This window comes from Psittacula echo (assembly GCF_963264785.1).
Source record: "Psittacula echo genome assembly, chromosome: 15".
NCBI lineage: Eukaryota > Metazoa > Chordata > Aves > Psittaciformes > Psittacidae > Psittacula > Psittacula echo.
This window is the reverse complement of record NC_137751.1, coordinates 904,462-918,238: the sequence shown is the minus strand read 5'-3', so window position 1 is coordinate 918,238 and position 13,777 is coordinate 904,462. Positions and strand designations below refer to the sequence as shown.

The 13,777-nt window shown below is 41.9% G+C and overlaps 1 protein-coding gene across 1 annotated transcript in view; it reads left to right on the top strand.

Moving 5' to 3' along the window:
• RNF43 (ring finger protein 43) overlaps positions 1 to 13,777 on the top strand; it is a gene marked incomplete at both ends in the record, with an annotated part of 52,728 nt that overhangs the window by 5,021 nt on the left and 33,930 nt on the right. The gene's annotated exons all lie outside the window — the stretch shown is intronic.

Genomic DNA, 13,777 nt, shown 5'->3' with positions numbered 1-13,777 from the left:
CTCTTAACAGCTTAAAGAAAAATATCTTTAGATGTGGCATAGGTACTACTCAGGACAGGAAAAGCATATGGAAAAATAGAAAGCATTGTCTCAAAAAGGCAGTAGTAACCCAGTACAAATACATTGGTAGGGTTCAAGAAATCATTTTGGCCAAACAGTTCTTTCAAGAACTGATGTATAGTACTAGTATAGGATTGGCATTGTATGTAGTATAACCTGCAGTGGAGATTAATGCAGTTCTTCCCTGTGAGGGTGCTGAGGCGCTGGCACAGGGTGCCCAGAGAAGCTGTGGCTGCCCCATCCCTGGCAGTGTTCAAGGCCAGGTTGGACACAGGGGCTTGGAGCAACCTGCTCTAGTGGAAGGGGTCCCTGCCCGTGGCAGGGGTTGGAACTGGATGAACTTTAAGGCCCCTTCCTACTCAAACCAGTCTGGGATTCTATGACTAGCATGGTATTAGTATCAGGATAGGGTTTAAGTGTATCTGAAAGGTGAACCATTAAAATCCAGGTGCAGAGTAGGGAGTCTCAGCTAGAGTTAGCTGCTAGAAAAAGCTGAGCTTAGAAGCTTTCTGACCTTCCATTCCTTTTTTGAACACATGCAGAGGCTGAATTGGAGCTTTGTGTGGTGTGTCTTCTCCTTTCCTGATCAAAAGAAAATGTGTCACAGGAAACTGTTCTCTGTTTAAGGAGGAGTTGGAAGGACTTTAAACCTAAATCTTCCAGCTCCCCAGTGCCCCATGTGGTGCTGGTCATTGTGCCAGTAGAATTATTTATGAGACATGTAGGCATAGACCCATTCTAGTCAAATCTATGACTTGAAGATTTTCAGTACCAAAAAAGTCATGGATCTGGAGGTCCAAGTAGTTACATGGGGAAGGCATAAATAGGAGAAACAAACCCAACTGCAGCAGAGCAAAAATACATGATCAGCAGGGTAAATCAACAGAGCTGGAGTGAGCAACAGTCAGCAGAGGACTTCTGGCCACACACACCCGTCCTGGAATACATCCAGGGAGCAAGTGGACATTTCCCAAAGATAAGCTGGCAGAGGGATGAGATTACAGGAGAAGGGAAATGGGCCTCAGTCTCTCCTGTTGGCAGTAGCCAGGCTGGACTTACGGGTTAAAGAGTTCTGAACCACTGGAGAAATGACTTTTTGTTGTGTGCCCCCATAGAACTGAAGGTTTGATAGGCATTATGTATTCTCTCTCTGTATTTTTCCGTGCATAGAGCTCTCAAATATGCCTGACAGCTTTCTATGGACTTCCCCCAAAATCTTACTTAGTCTGAAAACAAGCAAGTATTAAACTAAAAGTCAAAAAAGGTAAATAAGCACCATGGAAAAGGTGTAATGGAGTTTGATCTTCAGGTCTCTCTGTCTTCAGTTTCTTAAAACCCTGTGTTGCAGGGGTTGCCAAGAGTCAAGTATATGGAATTTTGGTTTATAAACAAAGCACAGTTGAAAGCCAAACCTCAGTACCTGGGTATATATCACACTTCAGCAATGTATGTTCATATTTTATCACCCTTCCATCCATTCTAGGTCTTGAGATTAGATACAGAGAGGAGGACAGGGTGTAAAGCAGTCACATCTGGTGCGGGTGGTCATGGTGGTCTCTTCTGTCTTTGAGTTCTGAGATTTTAATTTTTTACTTTTAATGTCTGTTTATTTTCCCCTTATTTCACTGCCTGTAAAGAACAGGAAGCATTATTGTACTGCCTTTCATTTGCCCATAACACTTTTGGTCTGCATTAAGGAATCGTAATCATATCTCATGCTTTGGAGCTTTGAGCTTGCTGCCAACATGGGTCAGGCAGGAGGTGGCCAAGAGTTCTCTTGGGACCTTTTCACCTTTTCTTTTTAGAGGCATTACCTCAAAAGCAGGTGCTAAAACATACAGGTTGGTGTTCAAAGATAGTAGAGAGGGTATTGTCTGGAATATGCTTAGGTTGTATTGGTCACTTCTGCGCAGGTTGCCAGATTTAAGGGGAAGATTCTATTCCCCCCTGCAGCCACTCTGTTCAAATTATGTGACATTTTGGGTGTGTTTCCTCTTCCTCTGCAGCTTGAGACATGAATCATCGGCCTAGATCAAGGGATGTATTCTCACCTTGTCACTTCCCTGATCCTAAAGGGGCTAGTTAAGGGCATTAGTGGCCCTTTGATCTCTCTTTTGTTCTCCATCTCATTAATTTGGTCTCCAGTGATCAAATGGGTTAATCTGATGTGTGTTGCTGTGCTCAGTATCAGGATAGTGGTAGAAATGTAATGGATTGTCACAGGCAGGAATTCTGACTTGGGAGCTGAATTAATTCGTCTGGCCATAAACTCCATTTTATGTTTATAAACTCCAGTTTATACTTCAGTTATGACATGTTGGTTTCAAATGTGAGTAAACCAGTTTGAGGATACAATTTGCTGTTGTTTTGACAAAAGGTATGTGAATTCTAGTTGAACATGACATGAAAGAACAGCAGTTAGATTTCCTACTTCTAAAGCACTTCAGCAGCTGTTGTTCCCTGGGATCTTTGTTCAGCTACATGGATTTGCTCAAGACGACTAGTGTGTTGTTGTAGAAGGGATACACACACTTCGGAAACATGGAAAGAAAGACTGGGACTGAATTTGATCCAGATATCAAAAATAAAGAGCACTTCAGTCCTACTGCAGATGTGAAGCAGTTTTTCTTACAAAGGCCGAAAAGCCCGATAGAACTGCAGAGCAGGTGCAGGGGAGACACTGTTTGAAAAAGGATTTGGGGTGATTGCCCCATGGTAGAGCAGAAGAGACAACTAAAGGAGTGAATTAAGGATGTTGGTTCTTTCATTAGTTGAATTTTGTGCAGGATCCTGCAGGATTGCTTAAATATAAGGAATGTGAAAGTAGGATATGAAAGTCAAATAAGAAAGAGTGCATTGCAGTGATTCCTGTAACTTCCTGGGTGTCAGTTTGAATCAGAGGTTAATGGTTAGCAAGTCGGCCTCTTTGGACCACCATTCTGCCTAGAAATACAACTTCAGAAACCCGGGGTTGACTATTTTTGTTGAGTAGTAAGAGAGCTGGTGGATGATGTGTAGCTGTTACTGCTTCAGTCTTGGATCATGTTACTTGCAAAATTATCTTAATAACTTTTACTTACTAAGACAGTTTTATTCCAAAAGAAGTGGAACCTCACAGAGATCAAGAAGGTACAAGAAAGAGTTCGCCCTTTTCCACTTGTCATGCAGTACCTCAGGTACTCCTTTGTTCCATAAATGCCTTATCTGAACAGTAGTCCACATTTGCAGCCATGCTGGAGGTGCACATAGGTCCCCAGATGTCAGCGCCAGAGACTTCTGTCCAAACAGTTCCCTAGGGCCACAAAAATGTCTCTGTCCTCCCCATTATACTCTATTACATCTGACCTCATTCATATAAGTGTAAGATGCCCTAAGTCATACAGCTCCACTCAGCTGTTCTTTTCCACTCGTCTACTCTCCCAAGTTTCTTTTCTTTTTTATCTTTTATCATTTTCATCTTTCTTTTTGGTCAGAACAATGTTTATTCTTGTTATTTTTCTGTATGTGGTCTTCTTGATCACTACTGGTACAGAAAATGGTTTAGGCTGCTGCCTAGCATTGTTTGCCTCCAGTACTTTGCTCTCCTCCATTCTTCTCTGTCATCATTTGGTTTTTCGATTATCTCCTTCAGACCACTTAATCTGTAATTAGATTAAGTGCTCAATTGAGATTATTTCTCCTAATACTGGGATGACATTGTCCCAGCTGTAAATTGCCTTTCAGAATGGCAAGAATTGTCCTGTAGGCCACACATCCAGTCTGCTTTTAGAAGTCTGGTCTTCCTAAACAGGTAACTGCCTTTATGGAAGACTTTCTTCAAGGCTGTAGACTTCAAGGGTGCAGACTAATAAGATGCATGATGTTTTTAACTCACAGAAGAGCTCAGGTCCTGCTTACATTCTTTAGGAATCCTATCCCCAATACCACATGCAATCATCAGGAATATCATTCCTCTCCAACAACGTTAGCCAATGCTGAATTCTAGAACCTGTGACAAAACCATTATCAGTTGTGTGTATCTGAACCTTCGAGTGCACCTTGCAACATCCTGCTCCTGTGCATCAGATCCCGGGATATGACCAAAGGATCTTAGTCCTTCCACGCATTTCTATAGGCACCCAGTCGGGGCCAGTGCCACCGCACCCAGTCAGTGCTAGGAAGCAATGAGATGTACACAGTTCAGCTTGGCAATTTCCTGACCTTTTCTAGGACCTCTGTTACAAGATACCATTGTGGTGGGAGACTGCTTGCTAGCACTGGATATCATCCCTCCTCACATTCCCATGCATTGTGCATGTAGGCAACAGAGCCTTCATCTTTGATACCTCCCAGAGTGCTTGGGTAGAGTACATGCTCTTGGGAGTTAGCTTCTCTTTATAATAACTGTATCTCAATAACAGTCAGATATTCCTGTGGTGGAAATAAGAGCCTCTTTATCTGTTAGAGAAAGTATTTTCTTTTATACGTATGTTGGTATATATGCCTGTTTCCTTGCGTAGGGAGTGAATCATGGTAAACTGAACATGAGGTATTTGCTCAGCAAGAAAACCAGTTGATGTAGAATCATAGAATCATTTAGGTTGGAAAGACTTTACAGGTCATTGAGTCCCACCATAATCAACATTTGCCTTGAAACAAAAAGGACTCTGCCAGACATCTTAATACTGGGTAAAAACTTCAATAAAACAAACAAGAAAACCCCAAACCCTCAAGCCATAATCTTACAGCTGTCAGCTGAATTACTCTACACCAGTAATTTAATGAAGCCCCTAAATATGCAGCGAATGTCCATAAGTATGCTTTTTAGAAAGATCTGTATTACTTAAAGATATCACATAAATAAACCAGTTCATTAGTTCTGGGACATAAAATTCTTACCCCCACCTGGTCTTAAGTCAAAAATAGTTTCAAACCCTTCCCTTGCCAACCTTGCTATTTGCATGTTAAGGTCTTCATGTTCAGGTAATATCAAGTGAGACATCCTGAGGTCCCATCTTTTTTGTCAAAAACCATGGAGCCAGGGAATCCAGTGTGCCTAGTGGGACCTCAGCATCAGGAATATTGTTTTAGCTGGCAGACTACAAATGGGAAATGTGGGATAATATTGGAAGGAACAGTTCACAGAAGCTCAGGGGTTTGCAGAATTGACTTCCTCAGGTGCCAACAAGTACTGGCTGTGTACCCCATTGTCCAGCCTGTTTCTTGGATTCCTGGTAACCACATTTTTGATTCTGTAGTCTGAGGAATTAACTAATACTGTCTAATTCTTCTTCCCCCAAAGCCTAGTGCAAGGTCAAGCAGCAGGCATTAGTGGCACTCCTGCAGACCTCGTGGTGGCCGGGAGAGGCTGAGGAAATGCTAAAGCCGGAGTTTCCAGAGAAGCATGCCCATCCTCCCAGACTGACTCGCACAGAAGTCAAGACATCTGCTCCAGTCCCTCCTCTGAACTTCTACTTCTCAATTTTGATACTAGATAATGGTTGCTGTTGATAGAAGCCTCTCTTGTCTTAGACCTCTTGTCCCTACACAGTCCTGTGTTTCAGTGATTCTGGATTGTTCACTGGGACTAATGAACAGCAGTGTATAGATTACATCAATGCAGGTATCTGAGTAACTGTTTCTGTCCGTCTGATTTACAATTTTCTCTGACCCTGTGGTCCTAAAATTCCATGTGGAACTTTGGTAAATGAATGTTGACCTCCATCCCAGCATGGGACCTTAAGCAGGGTCTCACCATCCTCCAGCACAATAACATGAACTTGTGGGAGCTTGTTTATTATTCCAACTATGTTCTTAAATGTGTCTTTCCTGGTAGCAGGGAGTTCTGCCAAAGGGCGAGAAAGCCCCACTGCTAAATATCTAGCATCCAGTGTCTTTATTCCCTCTTCCAAGATAAGGTTTCTTATATATTTTCCTGAGGTCATATCTGAGTATTACTGGAGCCAGAAAATAGCCCTTCTTTTCATTGCCAGCTAACCCCAGACCTCTATGGACAAAGTGGTATGTGCCCTCAAGATGTCTGATGTCAAACAGGCCATTTCCTTCCCATCTGCACAGAAGCAAACCTGTCAGGTGGCCTCTGTTCATTTGTAACATCAACTGGGAGATAAAGCAGTGCACTGATACTGGTAATTGCATAATATTGTATCAGGAGATGTTATGATACTGCCTAAGTGTTGGTGCCTCCGGCCATCAATATATTCCGTCAAAGGTCAAGTTGTATAAAAGCCTCTCCAGGGGATGTCTCCATTCTTGCCATCTGCAAAGCTGGCGTGGAGTTCCATTGAACTCTATGCCGTTGCAGATGCTTCCAGGAATGATGCCAAAATAGGCAGACTGTGGTTTGTGGACTACTCTAAAATGCTTGAAATGCCCCTCCCCACTTGTGGAGGGAGAGAGATTGGGAATTACTGCTTGGAGTTACTCACCTGAATAGGTATGTGGGTTGGCCTTTGAAGAAGGAAAGAAGATAACGTGATAGTAATTGGGCTGGTTTGTATAGTATAAATCCACATCAACTGCTCTCTCTCCTTCCACTAAAGACTTGTGGCTGGAATGAGTTGTAGGCCCATAGGGAAGAGTATATATCCCTGCTTACTGTTCTGAATACATGCATACTGACAACGTGCATCTCCAAAAAGAGTGCTTAATGATGGTAAACATTTTTAATTCTTCCGTAGCAGTAATCTGACCCTTGTGCCATGACTTATGAGGTGAGGGGAAAAAAGGAGAAATTAAGCTGGCAGTATTTAGGGATGGACAAACAGTTCCGAGTAAACAAGATGAATGCCAGTATTGAGAAACCTGATGTTTCCGTGAAGGCAAACTTCCTTATGTCTATTTAATTCTGTTGACCATGTTAAGAACTTTGAGAGATTTTTTAATACCTTATAAACTCTGGTTAAGCATCTGTATGATGGGCTTAAGTAGGTGGGGTGAAGAACTGTAGCTGGTTTGTGAATATCCCTGTGCTCCTCTAAAGTTTATGTAGGACTGGACAATTCCAGTAGAACCGAGGTGAAAAGCCACTGACACTTTTGGGATTTTTTGGGGATGTGTTTATGTAAGCAAAGATTTGAAGGAGATTTAAGATGACTTTATGTTGAATCGTAACTTGTCTGTGTCCTGGTGGGGAAAACCAGACCTTAGTTTGGGCATATGTTAAGGATTTCCTTTGATCCAAGACAGCGGTTCCTGGGTTCTTCAATCTCTTCAGTCTAAAATTGTACTCAGAGGATCACATTTGACCTTTTGACCACAATATCACACTGGCAGCTTATGTTCATTTGTTATTTCATCATGATACCATCCTTTCATTGACCTTTGGTTGTTTTCAGAGTCAGTGCTTTCAAGGGTCCAAGTCCCTCATCCATTGAGTATTTTCTGAGCTCTTTGTTCTTGTGTTATATTGGTGTCTGTGACTGTATCTGGATGTAGTAAAATGTCCATTGTTCCCATGGGGCCAAGGCATCGCAGTTGATGGCAAGCTCTGGTTTTGACTGTATTCATGATAGTGCGTGTCTTTGTGTTATCTACAGCAAGACTACCAGAAAGAAGTAATTGAAGTCTCTGTTTGAGTGACTTTTTCAGTTAAATAGGTAGTTCTTAGATTACCTAATTTCAGTTCCATTTAAGTGATTAAACATAAGTGATTAGAGCAGGGTGAAGAAAACAGAATGATGTATGTGCATGTTGAATGCCATTCTGATTTATTCTTCACCTGTGGATACTTAAGTGTGTAGACTCTTGTCCGTGTGTTTGGAGGCCGGCTGTTACACATACCTGAATTGTTCATTAAGAAAGTGCATCTCTACCAAATATTCTCTTCTCTCTTTGGTTGAGAAATGAAATATACTGGTGTAAGGAACTAACTGAAATACTGTGTTTATTGAGTGCTTTGTAGAAGTTACTCTTTCTGTTATGCTCAGTTGATGCAAAGCCTACATGAGATGTGTTCACCAAGCTTGGAAGTCATCTGTGTCATTTTGTCTGTAACTGCTACAACGATAAGTCTTGCAACATAGAAATTATACAGTTTTTAACACAAGAAACTTATTGAAAAAAGATACCTTGTTTGAAGTGGTCGGCTCTGGTGCTGGTTTCTGCACAGAAGATATCCATGAGCCTGGGGGAGGGGGAGAACTTTGAATTTCAAAGTAATTTCTCTTTCATCTTTAAATTTTGATATTCAGTTGAGTTTTGCCAGAGTTCAGAGTAACTTCAAGACTTCAACCATCTTTCAGATATATTTACAGTGAAAACCTATCTGTTATTTCCACTCAGGCTGCACCTGTAAGCTGATATCCCTGGGTTTCTCTTAGTTTCACTGTTTTGCTTTGTTTTCCACCATATTTTAACAAGATAAGCATCTCTCAGTGTATTTCCCCTTCATTTCAGTAATTGCCTTCTCTAGTGACTGATTTCCTGTGCTCTTCTGTTCATGTATGTTACAAGATCTGTGTGTACAGCCCAAGTATACCAATGCATAGAGCCCTCACTTAATCGTATTATCATCTCAGGTAATTCATTAAAAGGTCCTCAGAGCATCAGATGGAAAAAAAAAGCACTGATTTCTCTGAACTCACTCCCTGCAGACCGCCTGTGTAAGCAGAGATGCTTACCAGATGCCTAGAAATTTGACATCATCAAACACTGAGGTGGGAATTGGGTTTCTTTCAGGTTTTTGGGTTTCTTTCAGTTGAAATAATTTAGCCTGCCTAAAATTCAACACGAGTGCTACAAAATCAGTGTTTGCTACTGTTCTGACTGGCTGCAGAGCGACATAGAAAAAGGAATAGGTTTAACATTGAAACCATAAAGGAATTTATGACTAATACAATAATTAAAAGTTCTACATTAAATAAACTAAGAGATAATTTTGTCTCATAAAGCTAGATGCAGTAAATTCAGTTCTTAAAATGAACTAAGCAAGTATATTCTGCATCCTCAGATCTCACTGTAGTGATCTTGCCTGATAAAAAAATGCCCAGATAACCACAAGCAATCTCATGGAGGAGTGAGGAGATGGATTACTTTCAGTAGTGTAAGAGTTCAATGTACTTTTGCCCGTTATTGACTGGAAGTTTCAGGCTCAAATGAGAAACCAAGGTTTTAAATTTGGATAGCTGAACAAAAGTCATGTTGATAATACCTCTTCTCTTTCTTCTTATTACCTGGTAATACTGTTTCAGTCTTACTTGGACAGTGTTTGTTCGATATTTAAACAGGCATAATACTGTCTGGAGCCAAGCAAATACAGATCATTGTACTGCATCTTCACTCTTCTGAGGTGTCCAGCGACCTCGCAAACCTGCTGGAAATGGAGGTTAACACGAATGAGTCAAACCAGTCTGAGGACAGCAGGAGAGCGGCTGTGCTGCATCTTTTCTAGGGCCTCCCACAGAGATATCAAAGATAATCCCAGCCTTACAAAACTGCATGATTGGTTTATTTGACATCAAAGCCTGGAGCCAGATTTAAAGGAAGCATGAAAGCCTGAGTCAAGAGTTTAATTCTGTGTAGGTTGTTCTGCATTGTAGAGTGTTAGAACCTCTGGTATCAGCACACTGAGCAGCATGGGTACCCATGTTCAGAAATTGTTTGTTTTGTCATCATCTCCTTAGGATCAGAATTTTTGTGTACAAGAGTAACTTACTTTGCTGGTTTTAAAATAACAGTTTTCTTCCATTTGTTAGAGAACATGAAGTCAAAGGTCTCTTTACCTAGAAATGAAAAGTAAGATCTGTGATGATGCTTATTTCTTCAGGGAATCCAGTCCATATTGTTAGACTTGGTCCCTCCAACACATTGTCTTCTGTGCAGATGAGTTTTATCCTTTTTGTGGAAAATCACTGTAACGGACTGGGACTTCTTGGGGTCAACTTCTGTAGTACAGAGTAGGTGTCTATCACAGGGCAAACGAACCAGGTATTATAAGGGCACAGTGGTATTATAAGAGAACAGTGGTATTATTAGGGCACAGTTTCAAAGGTTGCTTTTTCCTTCTGGTATTCTCCTTTATTGTTCACTGTTGGGCCTTTGGGGTCCAGCTGGGGTCCTTTGCTCAATGGTGTAGGCTTACTCTGAACCCCTAGCAGCTGATCTCCAAACAATTTCTGTATCACCCAGAAACATTTTGCCTTCTCATTTGTTTTCTAGAATATTTTTCTGACTACTTTCTTCATTCTCAGGTTGATTTTTTTTTAGATGCTTGGAGACTTTTGTTGTATTTATTTTTTTTAATTTTCCTTTCCCCTGAATGTGTTTTGGGGTTTGTCTGTAAAGGGAGGCTCAGCAGCACATGAGCTATGTATGCAGGTACTTGAAGTTAGGAGGAGAAGCCCAGTAAGAGAGAAAGCTCAAGGTGGGCATGGCCTTCCGAGTCTCCGCAGTCAGTGGCTTTGGGGGCACCCAGACAAAAGTGACCATCAGGACAATGGGATTGTTGGCCAGGCTGGGTCTTGCCCACATGGCTTTCAGGAGCTTTTCCACCTCCACATCATCTTTCATTAGTCAGGGCCTGTGAAAAGAATTCTTTTTGTTTACTTGGCAGCAGTTTGAGGTGCCCCCTTCATCCTGGCACTATGAGGAACAGTGAATAATGGTTCTATATTTGTATTATTTACAGTGTTCACAATTTAACAAGGCACTTTCCTCTGCTGGGTGGAGCATCCTCTGCTCTTCCTATACACAAGCCATTCCACACCTTCTTGCTACCTGTCTACTTTTTCTACCTGTGTACTTTTTTATAGTTTTCCATTTTGCAATAGGGTGACCCACTACTGAATGGTCTGTTGGGCTATAAGTGTATCACAGACAGTAGTTCCTCGTCCTCCTTTCACATACATTCCTAACTTCATTTTCCTTTTTTGAAAGGCAGATATATATGTATGTACATATGTATGTATGCAGTACACACAAATAGTTTTCAGAAAATGTTCCCGAATGATTCCAGGATCTTCTCCAAGTTTAAGCAGCTATTTTAAAGCCTGTAATCTTGTCCTGAGGGTTAGAATGACTCTTTCCCAGGCACATCCCTTTGCACTCACTGATGCTGAATTTCAGCTGTCCTTTTACCCTGTAGCCATTCAAGCTGCAGTTACATGTACAGCTGATATCAACTGATGGCTGCTTGCTGCTGAGAGGAAGAAGACTTGCTCTTCTCTTTTTTTCCCTGATTATTGCTTTCCTCTCAATCCTGCTTTTTTCATGTCATAGCTCATCCCTCACTTGCTGTGGCCCCACTCCTTGTGAGACCCTGTCCCCAACCTGCCCAACTCAGGGAAAATACTACAGAAAATGCTTAACTTAATTTGCTAGGTTCATTTTATGATGTTTTCATAAGCTGAATGGGCTCATGGAGAAGTCAAGGATGGGCTGAGCAATAGGGAACAAGTGGCCAGGAGCATGGGAGGAGGTGAGAGCTGTTGGCACCTTGTCTCTCATTCAGCCCCATGCTGAGCAGGCTGAGATCCTTCATGCAGGTCTTCACAATCAGCTTGAGATTGGATAATTAAAAAAAAATAGTTTCATCTGCAGATTTTGTCACCTCATGAATTTACCCTTTTCACGGTACTAGATGAACGTGGTGACACGCTCTGCATGGGCACTTCCTGACTGCCTCTGGAGGGAACCACGGTGGAAACAATTCATTGAGCTTTTTCTGCAGATAGTTTTCAAGTGCATCTTTCATCCCCTGTGTTGTTGCCACACAAAGGCACTAACGGGCTTCCTGCCTCTGATGTGTTGAAAAAAGCTCTATTGTTTGTAAGCCCTGAGCCTGTTTTTCTCTTAGGACTGGGCTCCTTAACGTACTAGGATTATGGTCTATTCTGCTCTCATCATTTGGGTGCAAGTTCCACTTTTCAAAGGTTACTTTTTCCTTCTGGTATTCTCCTTTCCTTATTGTTCACTGTTGGGCCTTTGGGGTCCAGCTGGGGTCCTTTGCTCAATGGTGTAGGCTTACTCTGAACCCCTAGCAGCTGATCTCTAAACAATTTCTGTATCACCCAGAAACATTTTACCTTCTCATTTGTTTTCTAGAATACCTTTCTGACGACTTTATTTATTCTTAGATTGATTTTTTTTTTCTTTTAAATGGTTGGAGACTTTTCTTTTAGTTATTTGCTTTTGTTTTCCTTTCCTATGAATAGGGCAATTTGAATATATAATGGTCACTGTTATGGAAATCATCTGTCTTCAACCAGACTCTCTGTATTCTGTGCAGGATTGCATCTAATTTGGAGGTAAAGAAGTCATTAAGGATACCTAAAGCTATCTTTTGGTCAGACCTCAATCCAACATTTGCCCTGTCTGTATGACGCTGCTTGAAGTCACCTCTTAATACTGTGCTTTGCCACTTTTGTCACCTTCCTAACAGTCCTTTGCCTTTCCTGGTCTCTGGCATCACCATGGGTGGGTGGGTGGTCAGTCCATAGCTTTAGTACTTTTTTTCCCCATAGAGGCATGGAATTTCAGTAGAGATCTTTGGAACTCTTTCATACAGTTAAATGAATATTAGTACAGTCTATTGTATTATTCCTGTATCTCTAATCTTACAGCATCCTCTGGATGAACTTCCTTGCCTTGAATTTCCCAGGTACTTACGAAATTAATATTCTAATTTAAAAGCAGGCATTTTCCCATCTTAACTTCAGGCTTGGATTTTGTGTTTGCAAGATATCTAGCTGGATAAATATTTGTATACATACACATACACATAGATGTGTATATCTGTATATACACCCATACAGATACATACACGTATATGTGTGCATGCATAAGATACAAATTTGTTGATACACACAGCGTTCTTGGATGGCGGGTTATCAGGGCAATAACCTATATTTTAGGTGAAGGAATTAGGAAATAGATTTTATAGCCAGATTCCAGCTACAGATGTGTGAAGCCTGACATACAGAATTCATTTTTGGACCCTAAAAGAGCAATGTGGTGTGGTGGGTGCTGCGTGATGGGAGGTGCCCAGTGCTCTGTGTTGCCTTCTGAAAGGGCAGTGAATTGGAAAGTGCTCACTGGAGTTGCTAGCCCAGAGTGAGGCAGAGGCAGAGGTTGAATCAGTGCAGACAAAGGCACCGATCGAACGTCTGCAGTACTTAAGCTCTGCAAATGTTAATAAAAGTATTAGGCAGGTAACATGTTTCCTCTTGTTTTGTTATGGTTGAATTTCATATGCAGACAGCATGCCATGAACCTCGTTTTCCCTTGCCATCCCTTCACACCAGCAGCAGCTTTCCTGAGCCTCAGGCACCGCAAGCTCTGACTCATTTATTTAATATTCCTTTAATGAAACTGCCCAGAGCTCTGGACCTTTTCTCCTCCAAAACAATCTTTCTCCTCCCTGTTTTTCCACACCCTGCACTTTCTTCTCAACTCCCGTCACATTCCTAATCAGACTTTAGCTGAGCTTCCCCGAGCACACTGTCCTTTGCTGCCATTCCCTGCCCAGTCCCCTCTGCCTCCTGCCAGCCCAGCCACAGGTGATGGGTAGTGAGGAGCAGCTGCAAGCCAAGGCAGTGCTGGGGATGGCATGGGAGGTACCAAACAGGCTTTCTGGCGAAGCCAGGACAGCAAGAAACAAGCAGGAGCATTTCTTCAGCTCATGGTCTCCTTCCCCCTTGGCAGGGGAACCCAGGGTAGCTCAAAGCTGCACTAATTCATGGGCATTCTTTGCCAGAGGATCAGGGAGGCTGTGGCAGGG